General features: G+C 38.2%; 1 long non-coding RNA gene across 1 annotated transcript; it reads right to left on the bottom strand.

The window, feature by feature from the left end:
- Positions 1-9,328: 9,328 nt before the first annotated feature.
- LOC127831388 (uncharacterized) lies at positions 9,329-11,719 on the bottom strand. Its single transcript, XR_008026409.1, has 2 exons — positions 10,851-11,719; positions 9,329-10,705 (listed from the first exon to the last, which is right to left on the bottom strand). It is a non-coding gene; the product is annotated as an uncharacterized LOC127831388 (long non-coding RNA).
- Positions 11,720-11,801: the final 82 nt, after the last annotated feature.

Raw genomic sequence — 11,801 nt, 5'->3', positions numbered from 1 at the left:
TGGACAGAATGAAAACACGCCGTTAAGAACTTTATTTTTGCAGATATCTGATGTTATTGAAATATGTTTGCAAAGTCTTTAGTGCATAAGTTTTTCTTGCAGTGTTGCCGATATCTTACGATTGAATAATACATTATTACACATTATCAATATTGATAAAACTTTTATTTATACCATAATGATTGCTTACTATATCACAGGCATACTTAAAATAGAAAACTGTACCGTATAGTCGTTTGAGGCCCGAACAAGGGATTTGAATATCTGAAACTCATTTAATGCTGTAACAATGTATTATGTAACAATTGATCTGAATTTGTTTCAATTTTTTGTCTCAAAATAATATTTACAATTAAAGATGCATTTCATAAACAGTTTAATTTTTTATTAACGTGTTCAGACCAATGCCGACCGATTACTTTACTTATTTCATTCCTCAAGAAGTTTCCTTCAAGCTTCGTAGAAAATTACTGAGCATTGTCTGAATATTGTTAAAAAAATGTTCTTTGGGAGTAACATTCATGGTTTCACGCCTATTTCTTATCATTTTACACATATGCCGCCAGCGTGTACCAAGCAATGGGAGACAACTGGAGGTTAATTATGGCAAGTGGTTCGACGCATAATCCCAAGAATCTAGGTTTAATGTGAACCTAGATTCTCATGAGAAACAAGGTTTATGAAATCCCAAGAAACCAGGTTTCTCATGAGAACCTAGGTTTTTCATGAGAACCTAGGTTCTCATAGACACATAGAACTTAGGTTCTCATGAGAACCTAGGTTCTCATTCTGAGAACTTAAGTTCTCGTTTGGTATCCTAGGTTTTCACAAGAACCTAGGTTCTCATTTGAAAACCTAGGTTCTCATTAAAAAACCTAGGTTCTCATTTTGAGAACCTAGGTTCTCATGAAAAACCTAGTTTCTTGGGATTATGCGTCGAACCGCTTGCCATACCTAGGTTCTGATGAAAACCTAGGTTCTCATTCGAAAACTTGGGTTCTTGTAACCATGTGCAATCTTCAAGCGAGAACCTAGGTTCTCATTCTGAGAACCTAGGTTCTCATGAGAAACCTAGTTTCTTGGGATTATGCGTTGAACCGCTTGCCATAGGGCATAATGAAAACACACATAGCACGTCTACTACAGTAACCTTTTGTGTAGACTGCAGCTGTCTGCAGTGTTTAGATAAAAGAGATTAACACGTGTGAATGCAACTTTGCCAATTTGGTCCATAATTACCGGTAATACATGGTTTTGAATTTTAGTATTTTAATCAATACATTTGTGATCTAAATTGCGGCCGAAAAGTGTAAAACGCTTTTGTTTTTGTTTTTTTTTTCGATAAAAAAATTGCACGGTTGGTCGGGTAACCTGAAACAAACATGTTTGTTTCGGCCTCATTTACATATTATTTTATCGACTCAAAACCAATTTTGAACAGGTTTTGAATGTCAACCTTGATAAAAAAATATACTTCAATGAATTTATCCAAAGTTTATTTCTCGCTATACGAGACTAAGACTAAACAAGAGGGCCATGGTGGCCCTGAATCACTCACCTGACTAACCAAATACAATATCAACCCAGATGTCATCAAGATAAATATTCTGACCAAATTTCATAAAGATTGGATGAAAACTGTGACCTCTATTGTCTACACAAGGTTTTTCTATTATTTGACCTAGTGAACTTATTTTTGACCCCAAGTGACCTAAATACAATCCCAACCCAGATGTCATCAAGATAAACACTCTGTTCAAATTTTATAAAGATTGGATGAAAACTGTGACCTCTATTGTCCACACAAGGCTTTTCTATTTTTTTGACCTAGTGACCTAGTTTTCGACCTCAGATGACCCAAATACAATCCCAACCCAGATTTCATCAAGATAAACATTCTGACCAAATTTCATAAAGATTGGATGAAAACTGTGACCTCTATTGTCTACACAAGGTTTTTCTATTATTTGACCTAGTGACCTAGTTTTTGACCTAGTGACCTAGTTTTTGATCCCAGATGACAAAAAAACAATCCCAACCCAGATTTCATCAAGATAAACCTTTTGCCCAAATTTCATGAAATATTGGATGAAAACTGTGACCTCTACTGTCTACACAAACAAATTGTTGACGGTTTTTCTATTATTTGACCTAGTGACCTAGTTTTTGACCTCAGATGACCCAAATACAATCCCAACCCAGATTGATTAAAATAAACATTTTGACCAAATTTAATAAAGATTGGATGAAAACTGTGACCTCTACTGTCTACGACTAATGGGGTTATTTACCCTCGGGACTTTGGTTAAAAACCATTGCCCGAGCACACTGCTTAACATAAAACTCTGCATAAAAAGGTCGAAAACGGCCATAAAATGGACAGCCCGATTTTACTGGGCTGTACCATTGATCTAAATATAAAACTTTGCAGTGTTGGTGCGGTGCCTTAGTAAAAATCTATTGGTTAAAAAATATCTATCCTTTATAAGCGTTAAAAAAAACGCAGTACTTTACAAAGGCTGGGCCTAACGCTTTTAAAAACGGCGTTTTTTTTGGTTGATACACTTTTAAAACGATGGCGCTGATTGGCAGAAATTTCTTATTAAGGATTGCAAGTAGGTCAATCTGTTTATAAATAGAATTTTCCCACGGCGGACGTTGCACTTTAAAAAGTAAACAATAATAGTTTCTATGCAGAAAATATAAATGAAAGAAAAGGATGAATAAATTCAAAAGAACTTGGACTTGTTTTATAGTTATAAATTACTATGTTTATGTTATGTTACTGTACTTCTTATAAATTATTATTATTTATATGATGTTGTTATTGTATGTTATTGTTTGTTTTGTTTTTTAAGGAGGAGAGAGAGAAAGAATAGCCCAATTTTTATAAGTAAAGATGGTGAAAACACACATACTGTTGTATGTGGCATCATCATTACTAGACCCACTGTTCAGTATATACTGCAATGGGTTTGTTGGAGTCTTTAGACTTTGTAATCTGTGTTTTATATGTTAAAATCCGAATAGGATTATTTTAATATAATGCTTATAGAAAAAGGGATACACAGATGTGTAATATGTTTGAGAAACAAAATAATAATACTTGAGGGTTTTCCAGATCACAAAGTGGTTGAACATTGCCACTATATATTTACATACATAATCAAGTACCATTATTATGTGTATATTTAAGGTTTAAACGAGATGCCACACAACAGATCTAATCGTTGGTGAAATATGTTTGTCTATGAACATTAATTAGTAGGGATGCCAGAGCCTGATTTAACAGCTCTCAAATGTAAAGTGAATTTGCATGTGTACTTGCAATTATATGAAAAAAGAAAGGAAAAAAGACAATATATAATAACACATAGGGAGTATAACTCTCAGATATATATTAATGTTGCAATTGAGTATTGAGTTATTAAAAAAGTCATGTGTATACATTTATGTATGTGGCTCAATGTTGAACACTTGCAGACAGGGAATATAGCCGTAATGCTCCAACGTAAGACCCTGTCTGTATGGAACTTAAGGAGGATTGGGCTATGGAGTAGAGAGATCCCCCCAGAGTGGCATTAAAACAATATTTAAAAGAGAGTTTAGTATAAACCCTTATATGTTAAGGGTAATGACTTACGTGTCTCCAAACGGTCACCTTTATAGGGCCACTTAAAAATTAAAGGTAAGACAATGTGCTTTACAGTTAAAAATGAGACAAAAACAACTAAATTTGTACAAAAGGTACATTATTTACAATATGTACAGAACTATATGCGTTTATATATTTAAAATACATGTTGCCACCCTGGAGGGTTGAAAGAAGAAGAGATTTTTGGAAGTGTAGGCCGATGTGAGTGGGGGAAAAAGAGCCAGCAGGGGTGATTTCACTCAGTTGAACTAAGGGAGGTAATTGTGGGGATGGAGTCTGCAGTTGTTGTTTCCCCTGGACCAGAGGGAGTGCACGGTAAATGGAAAATGGTTTGTATACAATTGAAGGAGAATTATAAAAAGGTATGATGTAAAATGGTAAAAAGACCAAATATTACCTAGATGCATTAAAACAAACCCAAAAAGCTCTAATCCAACCAATATTATTTATTTATTGGTGATAACAATGGAGGAAATAGTAATAAAGTACCTTGTATGGTATGTAAAATGGCAATTAAATAGAAAAACCGGTGCAATTTGCTATATAAAATAGCAATTTAATATAAAATTAAGGAAATTTGCTATATAAAATAGCAATTTTAACATAAATTAGTGTAATACAGAGTAAAATGTTTGCTATGGTGTAATAATAGCAGTATTGAGAAAAAAATTAAGGCAATTTGCTATATAAGATAGCAGTTTTACACAAAAATAAGGAAATTTGCTACACAAAATAGCAGTTATAACAAGATTTAATGTACTACAAGGTACAAAATTAGCAGTATCAACAAAGTCGACAATAATACCAAGGAATTGGTATTACCCTGGATAGGGCTAAATAAGTGTTTATCATGGTATAAGGCCCTGCACCGTGCACTCCAGTCCGACATGGTTCTTCGAGTTTGAAGGGGAAAGGGTGGGGTGTCAAAGGGGAAGAGAGGGGGTGCAATGCAGCCAACAATCCCAGGTTACTGGACAGCCTCGTCCTTTCTTGTAGTTAGAAATGGCATAAAATATGATTATATTAAAAAACTGAAAAATGTAAATGGTGGACTAACGTCATACTCTCATAAAAAATGTATTAAAATAAAGAAGACCAGGTCAATGCCATTGGCCTGATTTAGAAAGGGCAGGGTAGAACAATAAACCCATAAAAAACTAAAATAAAAGTTGTGTAAAAGCGAAACAAATCCAACACAATTATTAGATTACCTCAGGTTTGTGCAAAGATTACACAGTTTAAAAGAAAAACAGTCACAAGACTGAATAATTAGGTGGGTGTTGGCTGCTCTCCCTCCCCCAATGACCTAGATTTTGTCAGTTATCTGACAATCCAGTAAGTATTTGGCGAGGGCAGAGAAGACCGGGCCCCTAGCTGCTCCCTTCGGGTCTAGCACGTTGGAAAGGTTAAAAACTAGTCCATGGGAGTGCAATGCAGCTTTGAGGTGGTCCCTCTGCGCCTTATGGTTAGGACAGTGCAGCAGCATGTGGGGCGCAGTGAGAGGTTCCTGGCACCTAGGACACGCGGGGTCTATACAGAGGACATACTTTCCTGCGCCACCGGGTAATAGGGTGGTTCCCATCCTCAGGTGCGTGATGGCTCTGTCAAGCACAATGCTTGCTGAGTATCTGTCAGGCGGCCTGAGGGTTTTCGCAGGTCTGGTAAAAGTATGTCGACGGGAAGACAAATTGTCGGTCCGGAGATTCCACTCACCCATTACAAATTTCTTTGTCAGGGAGTAGATCTCAGTAGGTGCCAGGGGTTCCCCAGCATCTACAGCCCCCCTCAAGAGGCCCTCTTTGGCCCCCCTGTCGGCCTGCTCATTCCCACTGATGTTGACATGTGCTGGACACCATACTAATGTGACCTTTAAAGATTTATCTAGGCACTGTTGATGAAGTTCCAAAATGCTAGCTAAAATATCAGGCCTAGATCTGCTATTTCTGTTTTTTATGGACTCAAGAGATGACATTGAGTCTGATAAAATAGCAGTTTTAGTAGGTTTATTGACCAATATCCAGCACAGAGAGAATTTAATTGCCAAAAGTTCTGCTGTAAAAATGGAGAGATTGTTGCTGAGCCTGTGCGTTTTACTAATGTTTTTTGAAGGAATTACAAAAGAGTTGGCTACAAAACCAGAGTTAGGGCATTTGGAGCCGTCAGTGTAGATTTTTAGATGCTCAGCATACATATTATCTATAAGAGAGAGAGCTTCTGACTTGATGAGTTGTGGCAAGTCAGTTTTCGTTATTTTATTAGAGAGTGATAGGTCAACATCAATGGGTCCAAGCGTCCAGGGGGGGGTCTTGGAGGGCCTCAGGTCTGCTACATGTACCTTGTCAAGACCGGCATCCTCAACCAGGGTCCTAATACTCGCACCAAAAGGTAGGGCGACATGCTTACGCTTAAGTATTTTCCCCTTGATGAAGATTCCAGTCCCAACAAGTTTGTAAACGGGGTTTGAACCATGCCGAGACTTAGCCCTGGCCCAGAAATTGAGGGACTGTTGTTTTCTACGCAAGTCAAGAGGTAGCACACCGGCCTCCTCCTCGAGCAGTGCACCCGGTGTACAGCTTAGGGCTCTCAGAGCTATCCTTAGGGCCTTGTGTTGAATGGCATCAACCATTTTTAGGGCGTTTGGCTTTGCACATGCATAGATTTGGGCTCCATAATCTAGCTTTGGACGTATAAGGGACTTGTAGAGAGTAAAGAGGCTATTTTTATTTGATCCGAAACCTGTGCCTCTTAACATTCTCATTAAATTTAGGTCCCTTTCGCACCTTTCTGCCAAATATTTGAAGTGGTGAGTAAAAGTTAACTGTTTATCTAGGTACATACCTAGAAATTTCACCACTTTTTCAAAGATAATTTTGGTGCCGCCTAAATTTAAGTCCAAAGAGTGCTGAAATTGGTCGCCAAAAAGTACTCCTACTGTTTTGGTTGGAGAAATTTTGAATCCCCATTCAATTGCCCATTTCCATATGGAGTCTAAGCCTGCTTGAGCCCTCTTTTGCAGGCGTAACATGTTAGACCCCTTTAACCAAGTGCCTGAGTCATCGGCAAACTGGGAGATAACCATTCCTGAGTCTTTTACGGCATCAGGTAGACCGTTTACAATGAGGGAGAACAGAGTTGGGGATATTACGGACCCCTGAGGGGTTCCGCGGTCAGTTATGGCTACCTCTGATAACTCCCCATCGACCCTGACCTGGATTTTACGGCCCTCTAGGAAAGCTCTGAGGTAGTGGAAACAGTATCCAGTGATTCCATAGTCAGCTAGCTTTTTTAATATGCCAAAGGTCCATGTTAAATCAAAGGCGACCTGAAGGTCCAAAAAAATTGCTAATACTGATAGCCCTTGATTTTTTGCAGAAAGAATATCATGTTGTAATCTAGCTAGCTGATCAAGAGTGGATCGCCCCTTCCTAAATCCAGACTGGAAGGGGTTTAGTATGTTATTAGATTCCAATAAGTGTTCTAATCTATTTTTGACCATTATTTCTAATAATTTACCTGCATGTGATGTTAAACTTATTGGACCATATGAGTTTGGATCATTTTTGTCTTTACCGGGTTTAGGAATTGGAATCACTGTGGCCTGTTTCCACTCGGGTGGTATCCTGCCTGTCCTATACACCTGATTGAATAGGTTAAGCCAAATTTTCAGAGTTATGGCTGGCATATTTTTAAACATTAAATATGCTATTTTGTCAGGCCCCGTGGCGGTGTTGCTCCTGCTGTTAATGGCACTTAATAATTCTGTAATAGTAAATGGTAAATTGAGAGGCGTGCTGTTATCCCCAGGCTCATTTAAAATATTTTGGTGCTCAGTCTCAAACCGCTTTTGATAATTCAAAGTTTCAACGGGAAGATTTGAGTCACTGGAGACAGATTGGAAATGTCGTACCAAAAATTGAGCCTTTTCCCTTGGGGTAGTGGCAATTTCGCCTTTGTATTTAAGTAGCGGTACAGGGGTGAATGAATTTCCTTTAATTCTGTGAATTTTTTGCAAAAAATCCCTAGTATTTTTCTTATTAATGATAGCTGAATCACAGAATTCTTTCCAATTTTGAGTTTTTGCGTCCAAAATGACCCGCTTTGCTTGATTTTCGAGGGACCTATAATTAAGAAGATTATGCTCAGCGGGGTTCTTTTTAAGAATTTTTACGGGCCTGTACTGCATTGGAGCACGCCTGATTCCACCACGGGACCCTATTTCTGGCTTTAACCTTGCCGGAGGAGACCGGTATGCTACATTCCGCTATGGACAGTATCTTGCTAGTTAAGTTATTACAAAACAGATTTGGATCCTGGGAGTGAACATCTGCAAGGGAGAGATCTGAGCAGAGGTCCCTAAACTGAGCCCAATGAGCTTTTTCCAATAAAAACTTTTGCTCCCCTGAGCATTGAACCTCAGTTCCCTGTGCAATATAGTTGAGCAGGGTAACCTGTTGTGGGAGGTGATCAGATCCCATGGTATCTTTAACAGTTGCCCATGCAGACGCACTTGCTATCCTGGCATTAACAGCAGTAAGGTCAATGTGGGAATTTAAACCAGTGGGGTTAAGTCTGGTTGGAGAACCGTCATTGAGCAGTATAAGATCTTGCTCGTCCAACCATTCTATTACCGCCCGACCTTCTGCATCTGAACTGATGGAACCCCAAGCAGGGTGATGTGCATTAAGGTCGCCTGTGAATATTACATCAAAGGGTCCTTTAATGGTCCTTAATTCCTAAAAGAGGCCGTTCAGAGTTTCAAGATCACGTCCTCTTGAATATAAATTGACCAGGATAAGAGGCCGTTTCTTGTCAATAACCAATTTAATTGCTAATGCCTCAATAGCAGTGCTACCATCAGGTTTCAATTGGTTGTTCACTCCCAGGTGTTCATAATTGTTTTTAATATAGATGGCAATGCCACCGGCAATATTATGGTTTAAAGTAACAAAATTCTTGAATTCACAGTTATACCCAGGTATTTGTTTTACAGTACTATTTGAAAATTTGGTTTCCTGTTGGCATAAGATATGGGTAATAGGGTTACTGTCAATATAATATTTTAACTCTGTCAATTTGTTGACACCAACATTGAATGAAATGATTTGCAGGTTACTGTCCATAGTGGTGTGAAATTAACTGCATTTAATCTGATTTAATGTGTGATGAGGAGATTTAACTCCTAGTTTATGGCCTGCACAGGCCCCTTTGAGTTTCGCGGGGGTCCTGGCAAGCCGCACAGGTTTCTTTTATAACGGGGAGGGTACCGCTGGCCGGGGAGGTGCATCCTGGATCTGCTACTATTGGAGGATCCCCAGTTCCAGAATGGATTTTATTAGTTAGGGATTTATCAGGGGGGATGACCTTTGTTATTGATTCTCTGCAATTTTTGAATCGAGAATCAATTTTGTTATAGATGTAAGATATAACATGACTCCCAGTGGGCCTTTTCTGGTCCTTTAGTATCTCAGCAACCAGATCCGCCAGCTCGCTGAGATATATTTTCCTATATGTGGGACCTGTTGCTGGCGGATCCTTGATTTTAATAAATGAGTCCCCAGCAAACGAGTTACGTCTGCTGGTGTTGTCGGTAGGGGAGCTCATTGGGGATGTGTATTTTGGTGTTTTCAAATTATATATTGTATACATATATTTGGGCAAGAAAAATGCAAACCATTTGTAATTTCCATCCTGTAATTTTATTTGTTGTCAAATAGTACATGTATAATCAAATGCAAATAAAGCAAATCACCTAAAGTTGTCAGCAGCTGATTTTCGAAACACAACCTTCGCACACCGTTACGTGTTGTGATGAATTGCATGTTTGTTATGAAATGTTTCCATTTTTGTTCTTCTATGTAAGCTTATTTTCATTCGCAGTTTGTTGTTTTTGGGAGAAATCATAAGTTCAGGAATTATTTAATTGTCTTTGACGTTCGTAAATTGTTAAGAGGTGTTATTAAACCAATTAGAAGATAACGTTAATCAATCCACACTTATATTGGTTTGATGACACAGTTTGTTGACGGTATTTTATCTCTAATCATCTCTTTTACCAAACCAATTAGCGGATTAGACTAATTAGTTCAACAAGATGCTGACGGGCTTTATCAATCGCCTTTAATCGGGTGCCGTTTGTCCGGGTATACAATTAAATCGGGTGCTGATTGTCCGGGTCGACAAATTTACAGGGTGCCGACTGTCCGCGTATGCCTAAAAACACTGGGTGCCGATTGTCCGGATACCACTGAAGAACAATGCAGGGACCTATATGTTTGTATAGGTCCCTGAAGGTTCTTCAGTACTGTAATGGCGGCGCATGCGAGTATTCAGGGTGGTAATCCGGGAGTTATCGATTTCTGATTGTCTATTGTTTAATGCCACTATAAAAGTCTTGTTTTGACCCAAGTAAGATTTTTACCTTCAAAGTTGGGCAAAACTAACTACAATGTATTTATTTACTAGACAAAATCTATGTGTCCTGTAGTATATAAGAATGTTCATTTAATCAATGTTATGCTAAAATATGCTTTTATGCACAACAACATTGCACATATTAATTTTCAGTGTTCTCTAGCACGCGGCTGTGCATTTTGACAACGGGAGAACTGTATAGTACTAGTAATTCAATGTTCAGTACAGTACCGGTGAGTACAAACATCATGATGGTGGTGTAGTTTTTTCTTTACTTATCAAGACGCTATGGACTAAATAGCGTCGAAAGATGTCACTGATCAATAAGGTATATCTTTAAATAAGAAAACAGTGTAATAAAATATATACAATTAAGACAACAGCAACTATTGCCAAAATAGTTCATGAACAAGAGTTCCGCGGTCGGAGATGACCGCATTGAAGCCGGATTTTTGATTTAAATGACAGGAAAGTACCTTTCGTGTTTTTGTCAATGCAATACTTAAATTACTGAAATATTGTTCAAAGGTCAAAATGAAATGTAAGTACTTTTCAAGGCATGAGCAAACCTTGTGTTATGTTTTGAATGCATGCATATACATGAACAACAATAACATTTAAGGTCACAGTGACCTTGACCTTAGAATGAATGACCTTGAAATGACCAGTGGTCATCTAAGTGTGCTTGCAAACCTTCATGTCAAGTTTGAAGACTCTATGTCCAAGCATACCAAAGTTATAACAATTTTAACATTTTAACATTTAAGGTCACAGTGACCTTGACCTTCAAATGAATGACATTGAAATGACCAGTGGTCATCTTCTAGTACTGGCCAATCTTTATTTCAAGTTTGAAGACTCTAGGTACAAGCATACCAAAGTTATAACATGAAATAAGAACTTTAACATTTTTACATTCAAGGTCACAGTGACCTTGACCTTCAAATGAATGACCTTGAAATGTCCAGTGGTTACTTACTAGTTCTGGCCAACCTTCATGTCAAGTTTCAAGACTCTAGGTCCAAGCATACCAAAGTTATAACAACTTTAACATTTTTACATTCAAGGTCACAGTGACCTTGACCTTCAAATGAATGACCTTGAAATGTCCAGTGGTTACTTACTAGTTCTGGCCAACCTTCATGTCAAGTTTCAAGACTCTAGGTCCAAGCATACCAAAGTTATAACAACTTTAACATTTTTATATTGAAGGTCACAGTGACCTTCACCTTCAAATGAATGACCTTGAAATGACCAGTGGTCATCTGTTAATCCTGGCCAACCTTCATGTCAAGTTTGAAGACTCTAGGTCCAAGCATACCAAAGTTATACCATGAAATAAGAACTTTAACATTTTTACATTCAAGGTCACAGTGACCTTGACCTTCAAATGAATGACCTTGAAATGACCAGTGGTTACTAACTAGTTATGGCCAACCTTCATGTCAAGTTTCAAGACTCTAGGTCCAAGCATACCAAAGTTATAAGAACTTTAACATTTTTTATATTGAAGGTCACAGTGACCTTGACCTTCAAATGAATGACCTTGAAATGACCAGTGGTCATCTGTTAATCCTGGCCAACCTTCATGTCAAGTTTGAAGACTCTAGGTCCAAGCATACCAAAGTTATACCATGAAATAAGAATTTTAACATTTTCGAGCACGCCGCCCGCCACCCCGCCACCCCCGCCCGCCCGCCCGCCCGCCCGCCCGCCCGACAACATCAATCTATAA

The sequence above is a fragment of the Dreissena polymorpha genome, chromosome 5 (genome assembly GCF_020536995.1).
Source record: "Dreissena polymorpha isolate Duluth1 chromosome 5, UMN_Dpol_1.0, whole genome shotgun sequence".
Classification (NCBI taxonomy): Eukaryota; Metazoa; Mollusca; class Bivalvia; order Myida; family Dreissenidae; genus Dreissena; species Dreissena polymorpha.
Note: the sequence above shows the minus strand (reverse complement) of the source record. Positions and strands in the feature narration are given on the sequence as shown.